General features: G+C 41.8%; 1 protein-coding gene across 5 annotated transcripts in view; it reads left to right on the top strand.

Moving 5' to 3' along the window:
* Positions 1–21,662, top strand: part of RAD54L2 (RAD54 like 2) — a 113,491-nt gene that overhangs the window by 40,296 nt on the left and 51,533 nt on the right. The window contains exon 1 of one of the 5 annotated variants that reach the window (XM_070776630.1): positions 5,280–10,874. The exons of the other annotated variants lie outside the window; for them this stretch is intronic. The gene's annotated coding sequence lies outside the window, so the exon portion shown is untranslated. Of the gene's footprint in view, positions 1–5,279; positions 10,875–21,662 lie in introns of those variants that run through there. 5 annotated transcript variants of the gene reach the window in all.

The raw sequence follows: 21,662 nt of genomic DNA, 5'->3' as shown, positions 1-21,662 counted from the left end.
TCCTTGCCTCCACATAGCTACTGGTGTTCATTTTAAATTGGGAATTCAAATGACACTTCCCTGCTTGAGATCCTTTAGTGGGGCTCCCACTGGGGGCACATGGACTGTAAGGAGGATTGCATAGAGATAGATACTGAGTCCACTTCTGAGCTCAGCAGAGAAGGGCTCAATGGCATAATAGTTATGTCTGCCAGAGGTGCAGACAGAAAAGTGGTGCCAAGTGCCACATATTTGCCAGTCCTTACATAGGACACAGTTCAGACTCAAAACAAGGTCCTCAGGACACTGCTGGATCAGGATCCGGCCTACTTCTCATCTCTTGCAATTTGCTCATGAGCTCCCCAGCTGCTAGTCCTGCAGAACTGTACTCCTGCATATATCATTCCCTCTCTCTGAATGACTTCATCAGTCTCTTCTTAAGGAAAGCTCGGTTTGTCCTTTGACGTTCAGATCTGTTGCCTCCTCTGGGAAGTTGTCACCACCCTTTCTCAGCAAAACCATTTCCTTCTCTGCCCTATAGAGCCTTTTCCTCCCTCCTTCCCCCCTCCCTGCCTCCTTTCCTTCCTTCTTCCTTAATGTAACTCACATACTATAAATTTCCACCATTGTTAAGTGTTTAATTCAGTGATTTTTGTTACATCACAAGATTATGCACCTATCACTACTATATAATTCCAGAACATTTCTTTTCTACAAAAAGAAACTTGTACTCATTAAGCAGTCACTCCCTCTTCTCCCTTCTCCTTATCCCCTGGTAATGGCTAATCTACTGTCTGTTTCAGTGGTTTTGCCTGTTCTAAGCATTTCAGATTCATGTGCTCATACAATATGTGGCCTTCTGTGACTGGCTTGTTTCACTTAGCATAATGTTTTCAAAACTTGCCCATGTTAGTACTTCGTTCCCTTTTATTGCTTGATACTATTCCACTCTATGGATATGCTATATACATTTTATCTATCTAGTCATCAGTTGTTGGAAGAAAAACTTCGGTCATACATTGTACTTTGGCTTCCCTAGTGGCTCAGGCAGTAAAGAATCCACCTGCATTGCAGGAGACCTGGGTTCGATCCCTGGGTCAGGAAGATCCCCTAGAGAAGGCAACGGCAAGCCGCTCTAACATTCTTGCCTGGAGAATCCCATGGACAGAGGAGCCTGGTGGGCTACAGTCCATGGGGTTGCAAAGAGTCAGACACAACTGAGTAGCACTTTCACTTTCTTTCATGCTCATGCTGTGTGTTGACATGTCTGTGTCAGTGGACTGGCTGATTCCTGGAGGGCTCCAGTCATCACTGTATGAACAGGTTCTCTCGCCTCTGGATCTTCAGTACCTACCAGTACTGGCCAATGGTAGATGCTTAATGATGAGTCATTTTATCTCCTTTTCCAGAAAACTTAGAAATATTTTCTGCTGTTTCAGCACTTCTCAGATCCAAGTCATGATTCCTGTGTGGAATGTCTCCTTCCCTCCGCACTTATCTAAGTCAGCCTTGCTTCTGAGGTTGTCTCAAGGTCTGCTTCCTCCAGGAAGCCTTCTAACAGCATTTAAACTTCAGTCTCTGTTGCTCTCTTCTCTGAACTCTATGTTTGGGATCTCTATCATTCTTTAGGCACTTAAAAATGTAGTCTTACCTGTCTTACCTTAAGTAGGTTGACACTAAGCCCAACAACACTTAAGATTGCCTTTTTGCACTCCCAGTACAGAGGTGCTGTAATTAATATAATGGAATTATATCTAACCTTTTACCTTGCTTAAATTCAGTCATACACTTTACAAATGAAGACAGAAAGTAACGAATAATGGTTTAAATAATGGGATAATTTATACTCACCACTTTACTCAGTGAGTACCCAAAGGCAGTGGATGCAGTGGGTGTTGTTACAGTTAAAATGATTGACACAGCATATAAATGTCAAGAATTCTTGATCACCGTTTAGGTGGTGTGATGCTGAGTTGGACATATTCAGTAGAGGGCGGCAGGGAGGAAGAGCTGAGCGCCAATGAGGAATTGCTGAACCAGTTCAGGCAGCAAAATACATGCAGGGCTGATCTCTGAATATTATAGTCTTTTGGAAATATTTTTGGTGTATACATCTACAGAAAATAGACTTCCCTGATGGCTCATATGGTAAAGAATCTGCCTGCAGTGGAGGAGACCGGGGTTCGATCCCTGAGTGAGGAAGATCCCCTGGAGAAGGGAATGGCTGCCCTCTCCAGTATTCTTGCCTGGACCGTTCCATGGACAGAGGAGCCTGGTGAGCTATAGTCCGTGGGATTGCAAAGAGTCAGACACGACAAAGCAACTAACACTTTGACTTTCTCTGGGAATACATACAGAAAACTGTTCATACAGTATTTTTGTGGATAATCGAAAAGGCCTTTGAAGGATTATTCTAACTATGGATGATCGTTTTCACGTGCTGCCGTGTAGGCCCTCCTGTGAACCCTAGCTGAGATGGGATCTCTGCAGTAGATGGCCGGTGAACTGTGGTTGGCAGTGTGAGGGCTTGTCTTTTGCTCACTGGATGTGGCTACCGATAGGAGCAGTCACAGCCTGAAAATACGATGCTGCTCAGGATGGGGGTGAGGCCAAGCAGGATTTGTTCACTGATGTCTTTGTAGAGAGAGAATACATGTATAAAGATATTGGTCTTACAGTTATAAAGTCGTATATCTATCTATTGTAAAACAAAAGAATAAAGAAGAAAATAATACCTTTTTTGGTAAAACTGTCACCCAGAGATAAAAATGTTTAATAACCTTTTGGTGCTTTTCCTTCTTGTCTTTTTTTTTTTTGCTATGCATATATATACTTGCAAATGTGTAATTCTGTTTTTAAAACTGGGATATAAACATTTATTAAGTTTTTTTCCACTTTTTATACAACATTATATTGTTAAGATGGTCTTGAAAATCTACCTCTGAAATTTGCTCTACTGTATCTATTTTATGTTCTCAAAAAGACTTTTCCTCTGATAGTTCGGAAGATCTTTGGCAGAGCCGTGTGTTCACGTGTTGACAGATTTGCTCATGAGCTTCACCAGGACGGTCTTGCACGCTCTGGTTAGGGCAAGCTGGAATTCGCCGATTGACCCAGTCAGTGCGCTCAGGGCGGATTCCTGTCAGAGACTTGTGACCTGATCTCATCTCTCAGCTGCCCCGTTAGACCTGCCCTTCTTCTAATGACTCTGCAGTAGATATTTCAGATTAAGTGTTTATAAACAATTGTTTTAGATGTTTAGAGGAAGACTTGTGGCGTTTTTTGTTATTGTTATCAAAACCATGTGCTGTGGCAGCATCTTACTGAACAACTCCATGTCAAGGGCATTTTGGCAAGTTTTTCTCCTTTGAAGGTTCATTTCTCTTCATACTCCATGAGTGAAGCAGCAACTAATACCTCGTGGCGTGTACGGTCAGTACAGTTCTTACAAGAAACCAGATCTGTGAGTCAGTTGCAGCATCAGTAATTAGCCTGTTGAAGTAGAAACCATTACTCTTTCATATTTAATGTGTTTGAATTTTGTTTCCAATGATAGTCTTCCTTCCTCAGTTTGTATCTCGCCAGCTGCCTAACCTCTCATAAGGGATCTTGAATCTTAAATGTGAACAGATTATTTAGTTTGTCCTGCTAACATAAAGCTTATCTTTGGGCATAACAGGGAGAAAATCTGTGTTTCAGATAACTTTTCATTTAGTAACTTTGGTGTCTTGGTATGTTTGGCCTCCCCTGCCTGCTTCAGAACTGGTACATTCTAGAGTCTTCCTTGGTTCCCTTCTTGAGCTATGGGTTGGCCTTTTGCTGTGGTTTATTCTGGCTGTCTCCATGTCTTTCCTTCCCTACTGTTGTATCCACTCATTGTTTGTAGACTTGGTTTATCCAGTTTTGTCTAGGAGGAATGCCTGTTTTCTGGGCTTGGGGCCAAGTTTTTTTTTACTTAACTTTAGGGTAAAACTACAGCATCCCAGCTGTTGTTTCCAGAGTTGAACTCTCTGAAACCAGTTAATATTTGTTTGGAGACCAGATAGCACATTTTATGGTGGAAGATGTTGCATACATTTTGGAAATGGGCCATTGGTTGCCTATATGAGAACCAACACACTGATGTGTATTGTACAGTCTCGGCTACCAAGGCTTCCCGGTGGGCTGGAGCTGACATAAGGCTGTAGTGTTTTCATGAGAGACACTGCACATCTGCATGGGATTTCTTTGTGTTAAGTTATTGAGTCCTTATCATGTTGTTGGGTCGCATACTGCACAAATGCTTCCAGCACCTGAAGTGTAGGTGTCATTACCCCAAATGAGGGAAAGTAAATAATTCGCTCCAGTTAACTACTCTCTCTGACGTCTAAGAGTTCCCTCTCCATGATAGCAGTGCTGATAGTAAAAGCGAGGCTGTTATTGCTTTTACATCTGGTCTCCAGTCTAGCTGGTGTCCGAGGAGGAGGTGACGGCAGCACCTTAGGCCCTGTTAGGGAAACCTGGAAGAGGTCTCACGTGTCTTTTACTCTTTCACTGGGGCTTGAAGAACAGTACCCTACTAGCCCTTTACCTGCTAATAGTTCTCAAATCTGATCTTTCCTCTGTTTTTTTTGTATTTTTACTGGCTATTTACCGTCTCTTCGTATTCCATTTTTTCTAGCAAGTATTTCTTCCAGGCCATGTTTTGAGTGCTTACACTGTGCTAAAAACTGAACTGTGTAACTTCACAGTGCACTTTACATTTATATTCATTCACCAGCTTTTTAATAATCCTTGAAGGTAAGGAGTACCTCTGTTTTACGAGTGTGGAATCTATGGCCCCAAGAGATAACTTGCCTAGGGTCACACTGCAAAGTGAGTGGGATTTCAATTTGAAACTGCATATCCTATGCTTTTTTTTTTTTAACCTATGCTTTTATATTCTGTATTCTATGGTGCAGAGTGATGTTTATAGTACACAGAGCTGGTCATCTTATTTTGGTCTTCTTGTAGGATAATATCCAGTCTCAACATAGGGTGTTTGGTGATTTAGATGCTTTTGCATTTCCAAGTTTAGTTTTTACTCTTCCCCCATACTTCCTGCTTTATGCTCCAGTAATGCAGTCTTATTGGATTTGTTTGATTTCACATCTGCTTTTGTCTCTCACTTACTGTTCATACAGTCCCCTGTCTTTGAACTCTTCCCTCTTCTCTCTTTATCTCCAGCATCCCCTCCCTTCCCCTCCCCTCCCCGCCCACCCCGCCCTGTGCATGCTCGGTTGCTTCAGCCCGTGTCTGCTTCTTTGCAACCCTATGGACTGTAGCCCACCAGGCCCTTCTGTCTGTAGGATTCTTCAGGCAAGAACACTGGAGTGGGTTGCCACGCCTTCTTCCAAGAGGTCTTCCTGACCCAGGGATTGAATCCACATTGTTGGCAGGTGGTTCTTTACCACTAGTGCCACCTGGAAAGCCCTGCCTGCCCACATTACCTGACTGTCCAAATCTTTCTTCAGAACTCACTTTGGGCCTCATTCCTCTTAATGCTCGATCTGTTCTGACCTGTGTTTACTCCTTGTCTTTGTGTCCCCAGTAGATGATAGTTGTTTAATATGTTTTGGTTGAACTGAGTAGAATTTTGGAAAATATTGCTGTCTGGAAAAAGATGTTCAGAGACCACCAAAGCTTCTTGTTGAGCTGTTTTGTCAATTTTAGTAACTTAGCCTAAGGTTTTTCTGAATTTTGGCATTTGGATGTGTTAGAACTATCCTTGTGGAACCATCTTTTCCCTCCCTTTTCAAATTGGACTTCAATTGCTATTCACTCTTCTTTGTTAACTAGTACCCTGACTAGGAGGCTGAATCTTTAGATAATGGACTTGGTTTCATATGGTGTACGCACTTTACAAGTATTGGCTCTCAGTCATCATCAGTTCTCTTCTTTCTTTGAAGCTTTATAGAACAGCCTGATTCTAGATTTCAGAGCCTCTTTTATGTCAGGGTACAGAGAATGTGCATCTTAATAAAAGAACTTCTTGGTTTCTAAGTCATGTTTTTTGCATATCCCCACCCCCTGCCCCCTTGTGTTTATCAAAAATCAACAGTCAAGCAGTTCGAATGTAAAATACCATAGTTTTTGCTTCATCATTTTGCTGAGAAGACGTTATTGCATTCAAACTCCTTTCTGTGCATAAGCATTCAGTAGTATCTTTAGTGAATTTTAACTGATTGTTAAGTCTGCTGATAAAGAAAGTACTGACTTTCCCTGATATTGGAAAAGGCCCAGGTGTGGAAGGATTAGTTACTTGCTCGGTAGAATATCAGCTTGTCCTCTACAGACGATGATCCCTTTTTCTTCACTGAGGTTCCTCTCATGTAGTTATCTAAATATGCTGTTGTTATTTTCAAATCTTCCTTAAGAGTCAATTACTTCCTGTTGTTTAGAGGCAGCCCAGAGGAGACAACTTTTGGAAAGCAAAATTAAATAATCAATTCACCTACTGATGGGCTTTTTGGGGTTTGTGAGCTGGTTATAGCATCTTGATCCCAGTGTTAATGTGTTGTATATATATGAGCCTTCTGAAGTGTTTGAAGCTGCTGCCAGAACCTGGTAAGAACTCAGGAAATCCACAAATCAGGAGTAGCTTCCCCAAAGCAGTGAAGCAATCTGTCTGTTTGCCTTACGCAGGGAGCCGACAAATGCCCACTGTGGGCCACAGTTAGCAGAAAGAGGTAGATTTGGGGTCCTCCTTTCGATGTAACTGAGAGTGTGAGATTTGTTACCTAGGATGCCTAATCAAATACAGAGTGAGGAGTTAGAAATAGATGGAGTAGAGCAAAAGTGTAAGAGATGCTCTTGCAGTCCGCCCTTTCCTTTAACCCTCTAATCAGATCAAATCAGTTGCTCAGTCGTGTCTGACTCTTTGCGACCCCATGAATTGCAGCACGCCCTCTAAAGAAGAGGCAATTTAATAATATTCAGTTCAGTTCAGTTCAGTCACTCAGTCGTGTCTGACTCTTTGCGACCCCATGAAGCGCACCACGCCAGGCCTCCCTGTCCATCACCAACTCCCGGAGTTCACTCAGACTCACGTCCACCGAGTCAGTGATGCCATCCAGCCATCTCATCCTCTGTCATCCCCTTCTCCTCCTGCCCCCAATCCCTCCCAGCATCAGAGTCTTTTCCAATGAGTCAACTCTTCGCATGAGGTAGCCAAAGTACTGGAGTTTTAGCTTTAGCATCATTCCTTCCAAAGAAATCCCAGGGCGGATCTCCTTCAGAATGGACTGGTTGGATCTCCTTGCAGTCCAAGGGACTCTCAAGAGTCTTCTCCAACACCACAGTTCAAAAGCATCAATTCTTGGGCGCTCAGCCTTCTTCACAGTCCAACTCTCACATCCATACATGACCACAGGAAAAACCATAGCCTTGACTAGACACTAAGACCTTAGTTAGCAAAGTAGTGTCTCTGCTTTTGAATATGCTATCTAGGTTGGTCATAACTTTTCTTCCAAGGAGTAAGCGTCTTTTAATTTCATGGCTGCAATCACCATCTGCAGTGATTTTGGAGCCCCAAAAAATAAAGTCTGACACTGTTTCCACTGTTTCCCCATCTATTTCAGTAAATCTAATTATATGTGGCTTCTTGGGTAAACCAGATATAACCTGTTGAAGAAACTAGCCCAGATATGATGTTATAAAGAGGAGGCGAAAAAGAGTTAATTAAAAGGGAGCAGTCACAGCTTTGTGGAGCATGTAGTGCATGTTATTTGTATGTTTATAATAGGATGCTGTTAGGAAACACGAGGATCGTGTGTTTGATTCCTTTTTACAAATCTGAATGAAGGAAGCTTTATTTCTTCCCATTTTGTTGATGATAATGGAGGGTGTAGGACACCTGAAGGCAGTGTCCAGAGAGGAGAACAAAGAGAACTTTTCCCTCCTGTCCAGCAGTCTCAGATGCTTTGGGAAGTCTACATAACTTGCCAGGATTGAGCTTCATGAACATGTATAAAGGTTGTGCTTCCTCAGGCTCAGGTTCTTTTCTGTTGAGATTCAGACCTTTTGTCTATAGAGTTGCTTAACACCCAGTGCCCATGGGCCCCACTTCTTTTGTTTTTGAGAAGAGGCTTTGAGGCAACAGTACTATCAGTTTTCTGGGCGGGTAACTGGCCTACCCCAGGAATGGTCCCCTTGTCTGTCCAGCTACGGAGCAGAGGGGAGCCTTTGTCCTTCTGTTACATCCCTGCATGGGTGTTCTCTCTTCACAGTGCAGGTAGAGCTTTAGGAATCTGACCCTCTTGACTCTTGCTTTTGTGAGTAGTCCCTCCTCTGTACTTTTGAATTATGAGCTCATGTTCAATAAGGCTTTATCTTGGTGGTCCTGGTTGAGGTATTTCCAAGAGATGTTATAAATGTACTTCTAGGCAATGCAGAAGCATCCCTTGCTTGGGACCACTGTAGTTTTGGTTAATTTCTAAGACCATGTAAGTAAGTAAGTATGTATGTATTTCAACCTCAGACTGGTTTGAGGGCAGACTCCTAGTTACAGACTCCCATTGGATATCTTTTTTTCTCCCTGTGACCTAAATGGACACAAGATTTTATATTGTCTTCTGTGTTGGTGGTTAGATTTTTTTTTTCCCCTAGACCACTCTTTCATGAGGGTATATATAGCGGTCTCAGTCCCTTCTTTTCAGCTTCTTTGAGCCCCGGCTATTATTTCTGTGTCTCCCTGCTCCACCCCCTCCCCAGGATTGGTACCCTCCTCTTCACCTAGGACTGCTGTAGTGAGAGATCTCATGATTTTTTGTGGTTTCAGTTTGCCTTTCATTGTTGGTTCTTGGGGGTTTCTCTCACTTGTTTTGTGGGAATAATTGTGCATGTAGAAAGGATGCTGATTATAATTTTCTCCATATTTCTAGATGTTTTGCAGTGAGAAAATTGCAGGACGTCCTCGTCCAGCTTGGTAGATGAGCTTTGCTCGTTGAGTTGCACTCTGACTGGTTTCCACCAGATGGTTTCTAGGGCTGTTGACCTGAAATCTTCCCTGGTGCAGTCCTGCGCTCGAGACTGGTGTTCCCAGTAGTCAAGCACTCACTCTCAGTTAATCATTTCTTCCTCAGATAATTTTATGGGCTTTTGCTGCAAAAGTGGAATCCGCAGGGAAGCTATAAAGTGGCACACTTAGTGTTGGTTTGTGTTCTTTCTGAAATTTGAAATGGAGTGCATTTCACAGTTGTTGATCAAGATAACAGCAGCACTAATGGTATTGAAAACTGCATAGGTTCTTTCCATCCTTCTGTGTGAGTGGCATCTTTTAGAAGCCAAGTTCAGAATATATAATTATTTTTAAAATGTCAACATTTTATTTACTCTAAAGAGTAAAATACAGCTTGTATTAATGTAATACTAGTATCAGGTCAAAAATCTAAGTAGAGGCCTGCCTCCTTTGTCTTATCCACACTGGTACAGAAATAATGACATGGGCTTCACGAAGAGCAGAACTATCTTAAATGGGGACTTTGCAATATAAAGAGGCCCACCTGTCAGAATTGTTTGTTATGGAAGCCAGTGTTTTTATTTTTAGTTAATGGAGAGATGATGAGGAGAGTGTGGAAATGGCTGTGATGTAGGGTGTTCAGTACTTTTCTCTGTTAGCATGGCCAAGTGGCAGCCTCTGACCCTGGGTTTAGAACGGTCTACAGATGAGCCATTGACTGAGCTGGGCCTTTTGTTCAGCCTCACTGTTACGTAACAATGATTTGCACTCCTTTTTCCTGTGTTTTGTGGTGAGCGGGAGAGAGAATTAGCTCCCTATCCTGTCATTTTTCTGTTAATCACGCCCCTTCTCTTTTGGGGGCATTTTCATTTTAGCTGCAGCGCGGGGGCAATGTCCACTTGAGAATAGGTCACAAGAATATTTAATGACTGCTTGTTGACTGAATGACCAGAAGACTGGAACTTTATTCACCCTCTTTCCCAAATGCTGGCCTACAAACCCTGTCCTTGAGATTTAGCAGTTGCCTTTAGGTGTTCCACTTTTATTCTTGTCTCTCAGTCACCTGGATTGTTCTTGGATGGTGGTGGCCAGCATTCTTCACTCTCAGTCACCTAGATTGTTCTTGGATGGTGGTGGCCAACTATTGTAAGTTGGCAGTTGGCATAGTGAGTGCCGATGAGGTGGAAGTTTGAGGTTTAATTCCAGGGTACAGCCTTACCCTGGTTTGAGAGAAACCATGCTGCCCAGACTGTACTGTTAACTGGACGAAGGTAATGAGTGTCCTTGGGTACTCGATGTGTTTAGGGCAGATGTTTAACCTAATTAGGGGAGAAAAAGGTATCGTAAATTTCCTGATGGGACAATAATGTCATTTTTCATTTTTGTATTAGGGATGTAATTTTCAATTATGTTTAGGTTTGATTAGGTATTTGTTACTTATTCAAATGCTACAGACATCTTTGATGTCCAGAAATGACATTTTTGTTGTTTCTGTTTTGACTTGTTGCTCTACATCTTAATTTTCCCTTTCGAGGCGTGTGTTGATGTCACCCCACGGTGCCTGGCACAGTGTCTTTATCGTAGGCGATGCCTAAGCTTTGGCCTCAAGAATTGCTGGCCCTTCTGCTTTTCCCTTTGACCATTCTTTCTCCAAATAACTATCGGTCACTTTTTCCTTTAAAATATTTCCTTAAGCTTAATTTCCTTTTACCCTTTGCCCTTCATCCCCACTATCATGACAATATCTCCTCGCCATGATGTCACTATGTGAATTATTTTGTTCTCTTCATTATATCACCTCTCATTTGGTAGATTGAAGTTTGGTCTTGTCTCCATGGAATAGCATCTTTATCTGAAGAGTGACGGGAGGCACACAGGTCATCTTCCAGTCTCTGACACCTGGCCCTTCTTCCCAATGGTTAGTGTCCATTGTTTTCTGCTTACAGAAGTGAGGGTTTCTTGTGGGTTCTCTTCTTATTTGCAAAATCTATAGCCTGAGTTTGTCCAGACTCCATGTGCTTTTCCCCAGAGACATTATAGGAGCATTAATTTGAAAGAAGAAGCCTTTTTTCCTACTTTACTGTATTGGCTTTAGGCCAGATGCACACTTTCTTTCCCACTTACCTTTGCTAATATTTGGATGTCACTGGTTTCTTCAGTGTTTATGTCCAGTGTTAGACTAGAGGAGAGACTTACAGTGCAAATTTATTTAGGTTAATTCTGATTCAGTGGTGTGAACCTTAAACTACATATTTTTACAGTGTTGCAGAGGGAGGGGGTGTGTGTGTAAGAGCCTAAGAACTGGGCACATAACCTTGGCCATAAAGTACCAGTGAAACACGTAATTCAGATTGATTACATAAGTCTCCTTAGAAATAGTTCTGAACTGGGCCACCTCTACACAGAGGGAGGGCAAGCTAGCGCATCCAATTTCTACCTGCCTGTGGGGTGCTGTTTGTTTATGCCATTGATCAGCGCTAGAGCCTTCCAGGGGGAACCCAAGTGAGATTTGCCTCAGAGATAGTTCCAGTTGTTGGCTGGGCTCAGGGGAAGAGGGAGGGATGCCTGCCCCCCAGCGAGAGGACATACTGTCTGTTCGTGAGGATCCTAGGAGGCTAATTAGCCTTTTTAACCCTAAGTTATTGTGTCTTAAAGGAAGTTTGTCACTAATTTTCTAAGGAGAATAGTTAGCTAGGTGATCTTGTCAAATCTATACTTTGAAATAAGATATTTTTGTATTTGTTAAGTGTTTAAATCTGGAGAACCGGGAATAGATGATTTTATTCCCTTCCTTGTTAACTGTCTTTTAGAAGGTTATTTGTTTACTTTTACCCCTAAATGCTTGATTGTATATTTCCTAAAGACATTTTCTTCTGTAACCACAGAACAGTCCTCACAGTCAGGAAATAAAATACTGATATACTACTGTTATCTAATCCATAGTCCATATTCAGTTGCATCAACTGTTGTTCTCAGTACTGGCTCTTATAGCTGTTTTCTTCCCCAAGTCCAAGACCTAATCCAGGATCCAATGTTGCATGTAGTCTCCTTCAGTCTGAAACAGTCCTTAGAGAATTATTTTACGTATGTGGTGAGATGTACACAGTTGGTCCTAGGATGCTCTCAGTTCTCGAATTCTGATCCTGACTTCCCCGTGCACTCTAGAGAAAGGTGGTGCCACCTTCAGAGTATAGGGATTGTGTTTGAGTGGAACTCATTAGTGTAATTCAATTCTTCCACATTTTCATAGCTGTTAATAGGTTTGGTTGTCTTAAGTGGGTATGTTGGCCAAGGGAGGGAGACGTATCTAATAGACAGGTGATGGATGGTTAGACTCTGTATGTATTTTTGTTTATTTTTCTGCGTGCTTAGTCGTGTCCAGCTTTTTGCGACCCCATGGACTGCAGCCCACCAGGCTCCTCTATCCATGGGGAGTCTCCCAGCAAGAATACTGGAGTGGATTGCCATGCCCTCCTCCAGGGGATCTTCCCAACCTAGGGATCGAACCCAGGTCTCCCACATTGCAGGTGGATTCTTCACCATCTAAGCTACCAGGGAAGCCCTTGTTTTTCTATGTGTATTTTAAATTGCTTAGGTCACTAAATGATCCTCCTTGGTTCCACTCATTTTTTCCTGATTCTCAGAATCAGTTTTTATTATTCAGTGAAAATGTGAAAAATGGTGTTGATAACACATTTGGTTTTATCTGTGGTTCTTTTTTTCCTTTGTTCTTTGAGGGGTGAACTCACTATGGATTCCCATTTTCAAATTCATGTATCATGTAATTACTAATCTCAGTCAACTGGGAAAGTGACATTTAGTTGTTTAAAGGTACAGGTTACCTGTTGCATTGCAGTAAATGCCATACTTTATTTTTGCACATGGGAAGTCAAGAAATAATGCATTTTTAAGTTTTCTGTTGTTCTTTGCAGATATAAGTTCTTGTGATTTGTCACTTATAAGTCTTTGTGACCCTGAGATGTTTCCCAGCACCAATAACCAATTCTCTGATTCTCTGGATCCCAACTTGGTGTTCAGCAGTTCAGTTTTCATGCTAACTACTCAGACTTAGTGTGGACTCTACAGGGTGAGGACGCAGTCCCACAGAACTGCCCCTGCTTCACATACCAGTCACAAGTCCTTGACTGACTGACTATAAATCAGAGGTTCCTACGAGCCCCTCTTTAGGTTCAAAAATTAGCAAGAATGATTCATAGAACTCAAGACTATATGTATGTTTACTGGCATATTGTAAAGGATACAACTCAAGAACAGCCAAATGGAAGTGAAGCACAGGGCAAGGTTGGGGGGGGGTGGTGTTGCCATGTGTCAGTGCTCTTTCTAGATGTCTCTCTTCCAGCACCTCGGTGTGTTCACTGACCCAGAAGCCCTAGAATTTCATCTCCAGCTCCCTGCCCCTGTCTAGAAGCTTGGTGGGTGAGGCTGAAAGTTTGGTCATTTGGTGTTACTGCTGGCCAGTCCCATCCTGAGGCTTTCTAGGGATCCCACTCTAGAAATTCAGTAACCTAAATTCAGGGCTGGTCAAAAGGGGCTTGGTATGAATAACAGAAGACACTCCTGTCACTCAGAAAATTCCAAAGGTTTTGGGAGCTCTGTGCTAGGAACCAGGGGCACAGACCAAATGTATTTTTGTATTGTTTCAAAGACACCATAAGGAGTCTACCCCTGACTAGCATTACCATTCATTTTAGAACTGTGAGAAGTGGAACCAGAAGAGTTTACCTATGTCATTATGGAGCTAAGTGCACAGAGTGCCCATGTCACTGACACAGCTAAAAACTTGAGTAGCTATAGAAATACAATTTGTGAGTACATAATGCAAAATAATAGTCATGCATTAGAAATTTTATTTATAGTAGATACCAATTTCGGAAAAACCATAGTATACAGCCTGTATAAGAGGTAGGTGTAACTTTTTTAAAATAAATGATTATTGAAAATCTAAAGTGACCAATATCAATTCAGAAAATTAGTGGCTATATTCAGGTAAGGGTCCCTGCTGTAGTCTTACTTGTAAAAGCTCTGATTTGTTGACATGCTACTTGGATAGAGCTTTTCAGGATTGTGTCTGGTGGGTAGATTGACTAGATACTGAGATGTCTTTACCAGAATTTATGCTGAATGTTTGAAGGCCTGTGAGGGGTGAATGAACCATCCCTCACTCTGCACAGCTTATGCTTGTCTGGGTTTGAAGTACCCAGATTGAGCTCTGTGGCTTCATAATAGATTTCTTAGAAAGGGAGGGGTCGGTCTCAGAGGGCTCAGGGAAGAGGCTGGTGAGAGGAGTGGAGGTAGTTGTGGTGGGACATCAAGCATGATTTGACTTTTCTCCAAGCCTCTTCAGTCTCACCATCCAGTAGATAAACCTGACTTGCTTTTAGGTTGAGCTGAACTGGGCTGGCTTGGGCTCCAGGGAGCCTGGGGTGAGTGGGCCATCCGTGCCCCTGCCAAGTTGGTCCTTATCTCTGAAATCCCTCTTTTAAGAAGTTAGAGCTGTGTGGAAAGAGATACAGGGTTCACAAGTTGAATGGTAACATATTTAGCCAGAATTGCATTTATTCTTTCCTCATCCCCTGCATTTAGAGATCCAGGGATCTTAACTTTTTTTTTTTTTTTCCACCCTCAGATTACACAGATCTGATGTTTTAACATATGTGGAGTGCATATGTGTGAGAGAGGGACTTTTTTTCAGAACCCACATTTCTCTGGGGAACAGTGTCTATGTCACAGAGGCTTCTCATAGCCAAATCTGTCACCCTGTTTTAGCTCCTGTCTTCCCAGCTCAATTGTTTATTCCCTTTCTCTTTCTCTCTCCCCCTCTCCCTTCCCCATTCCCTCTTTTCACCGCCGCCCCCCCCCCCCCCCCGCCCCCACTCTATGGAGAATGAAATGAATCTTTCATTTGCTCCCCTCAGCAGTGGCCTTCTAGGGCTTTAACTCCTACTTCTTCAAAACTCCTGGGACTGACTCTTGCAGGGATGTGCTTCTCAGTTAACTTTTTGGGTGAAGGGCATAAGCCAAGGGGAATTTACGAGGAGGGCAGTGTACCTCAGCCCTTGGCTATTTTAAAGGGAGTGCGGAAAGCAGAGATTCAGTGGTAAAAGTGAAAATTTGACTTTGCAAATGTAGCATTGGTCTTCCCTGGTGGCTCAGCAGTAAAGAATCCGCCTGCTATGCAGGAGACTTGTAGGAGACACGGGTTTGATCCCTGGGTCAGGAACATCCTCATGAGTAGGAAATGGCAACTCACTTTTGTGTTCTTACCTGGGATATCCTATGGACAGAGGAGCCTGGTGTGCTGCAGTCCATGGGGCCGCAAAACAGACACAATGAAACGACTAAGCAATAATGTAGTATTAACTTCAGTTACTAAGGAAATTTGCCCTTGATGATTATATTTATAAAATAACCTGTGTGTATCATTTTTATATATCAGATTAATTTTTGGTTTTTATTTAAATATTATGGAAGATTTTATAATGTTCATGTAATGTGGTTCTCTGCATGTTGTTTTTCCTTAAAGCCAATTTTTCTCTTTGTGATACCTGAAGATGAGGGGGGGAAGACCACAGATCTTAGAGTTTTGTTGTATTAGAATAGCAGGTCTCAAACTATTTGCTCTTATGATCCTTTTATATTCTTAAAAATTATTAAAGACCCCAGAGTGCTTTACTGGTCTATATTTGTTGTATTAGAAATGAAAGCTGAGAAATTAATATATTTTATATTAATTTCTGAGAATTAATATATTTTATATTAATTCATTCTAAAATAATTGTATATTAACATAAATAATCTTTTAAATGAAAAATAGCTATTTTCCAAAACAAAGAAATTAGAAGAGTAGAATTGTTTTACATGTTCAAAAATTTAAAATGTCTGGTTGAATCGAGACAGCTGGGTTCTCAGATCTGGTTCTGCATCTGTTCTGTTGCGACTGACTGTTTTGTTGTTGACTTTTTATATTGTTGAAGTACATGAAGAACGTAGTTGGAAAAGACAGATGTGTTTTAACGTCCTTTTCATATAATTGTGGGTATTCGTTGGTATTATACCAAAACTCTGGTAGTTTCTTCAAGGTTAATTGTTAAAGAGAGCTTGAAACCGTATCAAGGAACTTTTTGTATTCTGTTTCATTGAAATCCATTGGTCTGTCTTGCACTTTGAATGGCTGTTTAACCCATGCAGGAATTTGGCTTTTTAAAAGGGTCTCAAGGTCCGGACCCTCAGGGGTTCCAGGACCACCCTTTAAGAACTGCTATACTGGATGCTTGGGGCTGGTGCACTGGGACGACCCAGAGGGATGGTGTGGGGAGGGAGGAGGGAGGAGGGTTCAGGATGGGGAACACATGTATGCCTGTGGCGGATTCATTTTGATATTTGGCAAAACTAATACAATTATGTAAAGTTTAAAAATAAAATAAAAAAAAAAAAAAGAACTGCTATCATAGAATCTGGAAGGGGTCTTAAAGATGAACTCAGGCCCATCTCTCTTCTCTCCGGAGTAAGAGGGGCTATGGAAGAAGCTCTGGGAGAACATTTGGTAATGCAGCTAGTTGCCCACGAGCTGTGGCTAGCCTTTAGGCCTCTTTACACGTGGCTTCAGCGCCTCTGTAGGGCTTGGTGCTGGCTTCACTTGCATTGCCTTTTGGGAGAGTTGTCTCCTGTGGCCCAGCTCCTTGGAGGCCTGGGTATGTTTGTTCATCTTTCTTTATTTGGTCTTAATTGCTGAAAGTCTCATTTGAGTTCCGAAAAACATATTTCGATCTCTGTCAGTTTAGCTTCTGTGACTGCTTATGTGTATTTAATATGTTTTAAAGTAACTGAAAGATAAACAAAAGGCATTTGGGCTGCATGGAATTTTGAAGTAACACGTTAGATTTTCATCTTGCACAGGAAAAGTGTTTTGAAATAACTTTAAAGATCCACAGTCAATCTCTCACTGCAGATTGAAGAATCTTGTAATAGATATCCAGGAAGTTCTATATATGAACTGAACTCTCTTCTCCCTTTCTTTGATTCTTTGACTAATAGGTTTCTTTGAAGGGCTGTTGCTTCAAGTTTTGGGCTGAATATTTGCTTGCTCTGAAAACTTCCCTCCCCTTGTATGTTAGTGTAAATGCATGGTTTTGTTTATATTCTTAATGGAGAAAAGATGTGAGTGGTACTTGCTGTTAAATTGCTTTGAGAGCACTTGAGGAAATTTAATATTACTCAAGGTCACCAAAATTAATGAGGATATGGCAGTTGGGAATGGATTATTTTATATCAAAGGCAAGATCAGGATGCTGCTGGACCACTAAGACGTCTCTGGAATTTCACTGGCTGCCCGGTGAAGCCGTGTGTGTTTGCAGTTTTCAGTGTGACTCTCCAGGCATGGTCAGCTTTGTGAACAAAGGCTGTGTGTGTGTGTGTGTGTGTGTGTGTGTGTGTGTGTGTGTTTATTTCCTTCTGTGTATCTCCCCGCCAAGGGTGTGTCTGAGGGCTGTGCCCACACGATTAATTCCACTGATTCTTGGTCAGGCAGCACTTTACAGACAGGTGTCCTTGTCTTTGAATTTATTTTTATTTTATTTTATTTTTTTGTCTTTGAATTTAGCAGGGCAGAAAACTCTCTTCCTTCACTCTCACGGTTGCTGGGAGAGGCTCACTGGGATTGGCTGTGTGTTTCTTAATAATTGTAGCCTCCTTTTAGCAAACCCAATATGATGATGTTGTTCAGTCACTCAGTCATGTCCGACTCTTTGTGACTCCATAGACTGTAGCACGCCAGGCTTCCGTGTCCTTCACTATCTCCTGGAGTTTGCTCAGACTCATGTCCATTGAGTCAGTGATATCATCTAACCATCTCATCCTCTGCTGCCTTCTTCTTTTGCCTTCAATCTTTCCCAGCATCAGGGTCTTTTCCAATGAGTCAGCTCTTTGCCTCAGGTGGCCAAAGTATTGGAGCTTCAGCTTCAACATCATTCCTTCCAATGACTATTCAGGGTTGATATCTTTTAGGTTTGACTGGTTTGATCTCCTTAATGTCCAAGGGACTTTCAAAAGTCTTCTCCAACACCACAGTTCAAAAGTAAACCCAATATATTAAACTATAAAGGTTAACATATTATTTAGGGATTGAATATTCACCTATCAGAGTGGTTCTGTTTGGAGTTCCTTTAAATAGCTAGTTCTCCAGTTTAATTAAAATAGAATTTGATTCCCAGAATTTGCTCTGTAGGAATACAGGTCATTTTTAAGGTGTAGCAACACCCAAGTCACTCTCCTAGTATGTCTGTGTCTTAGAAGCAGAGCTCCTCTTCACTGAAGATTGAAGCAGTGTCTCTCATGGGATGAGGAGCAAATGGGGAAATGCATTTTTTTCCTTATCAACTTTTTTCTTATGTCTGTTTTCCATTGTATATATGTACCAGAGCTGCTTTATCCATTCATCTGTCGATGGATATCTAGGTTGCTTCCATGGTCTAGGTATTGTAATAGTGCTGCAGTGAACATTGGGGTACATGTGTCTTTTTCAGTTTTGGTTTCCTCAGGGTATATGCCTAGTAGTGTGGCTGCTGGGTCATATGGTGGTTTTATTCCTAGTTTTTTAAGGAATATCCATACCATCTTTCATAGTGGCTGTATCAATTTACATTCCCTACCGGCAATGCAAGAGGGTTCCCTTTTCTCCACACCCTCTCCAGCATTTATTGTTTGTAGACTTTTTGATGATCACCTTTCTAACTGGTGTGAGGTGGTATCTCATGGTAGTTTTGATTTGCATTTCTCTAATAATGAGCACTGTTGAGCATTTTTTCATGTGTTTTTTAGCCATCTGTATGTCTTCTTTGGAGAAATGTCTTTTTAGGTCTTTTCCCCACTTTTTCTTGGATTGTTTGTTTTTCTGGTATTGAGTTGTATGAGCTGCTTGTATATTTTGGAAATCAATTCTTTGTCAGTTGTTTCACTTGCTATTATTCACTTGCTATTATTTTTTCCCATTCTGAGGGTTGTCTTTTCACTTTGTTTGTAGTTTCCTTTGCTGTACAAAAGCTTTTAACTAGATCCCACTTATTTATTTTTGTTTTTATTTCCATTACTCTAAGAGATGGATCACAGAAGATCTTGCTTTGATTAATGTTGAGTGTTCTGCCTATGTTTTCCTCTAAGAGTCTTATAGTTTCTGGTCTTAAATTTAGGTCTTTAATCCATTTTGAGTGTATCTTTGTATATGACATCAGGAAGTGTTCTAATTTCATTCTGTCCAGTTTTCCCAGCACCACTTATTGAAGAGGCTGTCTTTGCCCCATATATATACTCTTGCCTAAGGTACCCATAGGTGTGTGGGTTTATCTTGCCTATCTTGTTCCATTGGTCTGTATTTCTGTTTTTGTGCCAGTACCATGCTGTCTTGATGACTGTAGCTTTGTAGTATAGTCTGAAGTCAGGAAAGTTGATTCCTCCAGCTCCATTCTTCTTTCTCAAGACTTCTTTGGCTATCTGGGGTCTTTTGTGTTTCCATATGAATTGTGAAATTTTTTATTCTGAAAAGCTGAAAGTGAGTCTTCCCTGGTGGCTCAGAGGGTAAAGCATCTGCCTGCATTGTGGGAGACCTTGGTTTGATCCCTGGGTCGGGAAGATCCCCTGGAGAAGGAAATGGCAACCCACTCTACTATTCTTGCCTGGAGAATCCCATGGACGGAGGAGCCTGGTAGCTATAGTTCAGGGGGTTTCGAGCGACTTCACTTTCACTTTTCACTTTTGCATTGAATCTGTAGATTGCATTTGGTAGTATAGTCATGTTCACAATATTGATTTTCCTGCCCAGGAACATGGACTATCTATCTGTTTATGTCGTCTTTGATTTCTTTCATCAGTGTCTTATAATTTTTCATATACAGGTCTTTTGTCTCCTTAGGTAGGTTTATTCCTAGATATTTTATTCTTTCTGTTGCCTTGGTGAATGGTATTGATTCCTTAATTTCTCTTTCTGGTTTTTCATTGATAGTATATAGGAATGCAGTGATTTCTGTGTATTGACCTTGTATCCCATGACTTTGCTAAATTCACTGATTAGCTCTAGTAATTTTCTGATAGTTTCTTTTGGGTTTTTTATGTATAGTATCATGTCATCTGCAAACAGTGAGAGTTTTACTTTCTTTTCCAATCTGGAATTCCTTTTATTTCTTTTTCTTCTCTAATTGCCGTAGCTAGGACTTCCAAAACTATGTTGAATAATAGTGGTGAGAATGGACACCCTTGTCTTGTTCCTGAACTTAGAGGGAATACTCTTAGTTTTTCACCATTGAGAATAATGTTTTCTGTGGGCTGATCATATATGGCCTTTACTGTTTTAAGGTAGGTTCTTTCTATGCCCATTTTTTGAAGCATTTTTATCATAAATGGGTGTTGAATTCTGTCAAAGGCTTTTTCTACATCTGTTGAGATCATATGGTTATTTTTCAGTTTGTTAATATGGTGTATCACATTGATTGATTTGTGTATATTGAAGAATACTTGCATCCCTGGAATAAACCTGACTTGATCATGGTATATGAGCTTTTTAATGTGTTGTTGAATTCTGTTTGCTAGAATATTGTTGAAGATTTTTGCATCTATATTCATCAGTAATACTGGTCTGTAGTTTTCTTTTTTGTGTGTTGTCTTTGCCTGGTTTTGGTATCAGCGTAATTGTGGCCTCGTAGAATGACTTTGGAATTGTTTGGAAGGCGGATTCTTAACCATAGGCCCAGGCGCTCCAGGAAAGTCTCCAAGAGCTAATTTTTAAAATCAGGGCTGCCTTCCCTGTGTTCTGAAAGGCTATGCCCACATGGAAGTGTGTGTGTCAGGGCAGAGCCCCTTAGAGACAAAGTGCAGTTGACTGTGCTGCTGCCTGTGGGATCAGCTTTTCCTCTGCCATTTTCCCTTTGTTGCTTTTTTGAAGGTGATCAGTAACAGCCAGACCTCCCCCTTAAGTAGTTAGTGTGACTCTGAAGAGCTGAGAAAAGAATTCATTGTGTCGTCTTTGTAAAGAAATTTAGTGGCCTGTAGAAGGGAGGGACGGAGAAGGCAGTGGCACCCCACACCAGTACTCCTGCCTGGAAAATCCCAGAGTCGGACACCACTGAGCAACTTCACTTTCACTTTTCGCTTTCATGCATTGGAGAAGGTAATGGCAACCCACTCCAGTGTTCTTGCCTGGAGAATCCCAGGGACGGTGGAGCCTGGTGGGCTGCCGTCTATGGGGTCGCACAGAGTCGGACATGACTGAAGCGACTTAGCAGCAGCAGCAGCAGAAGGGAGGGAAAGAGAAAAACCAAATTTGGTGGGACTTAAAAAGCCATTCGGAGAAGGCAATGGCACCCCACTCCAGTACTCTTGCCTGGAAAATCCCATGGATGGAGGAGCCTGGTGGGCTGCAGTTCATGGGGTCGCTGGGAGTCAGACACAACTGAGCAACTTCACTTTCACTTTTCACTTTCATGCACTGGAGAAGGAAATGGCAACCCACTCCAGTGTTCTTGCCTGGAGAATCCCAGGGACGGGGGAGCCTGGTGGGCTGCCATCTATGGGGTCGCACAGAGTTGGACACGACTGAAGCAACTTAGCAGCAGCAGCAGCAACAAGAAAGCCATTACTTTCCAGTTTCTTCTCTGATATGGGCATCTGATGGCCTGGGTTCTATTTTAAAAGTGTCTTC

This window comes from Bos indicus, chromosome 22 (genome assembly GCF_029378745.1).
Source record: "Bos indicus isolate NIAB-ARS_2022 breed Sahiwal x Tharparkar chromosome 22, NIAB-ARS_B.indTharparkar_mat_pri_1.0, whole genome shotgun sequence".
NCBI lineage: Eukaryota > Metazoa > Chordata > Mammalia > Artiodactyla > Bovidae > Bos > Bos indicus.
The sequence above is the reverse complement of the archived record's forward strand: the minus strand, read 5'-3'. Positions and strand labels throughout refer to the sequence as shown.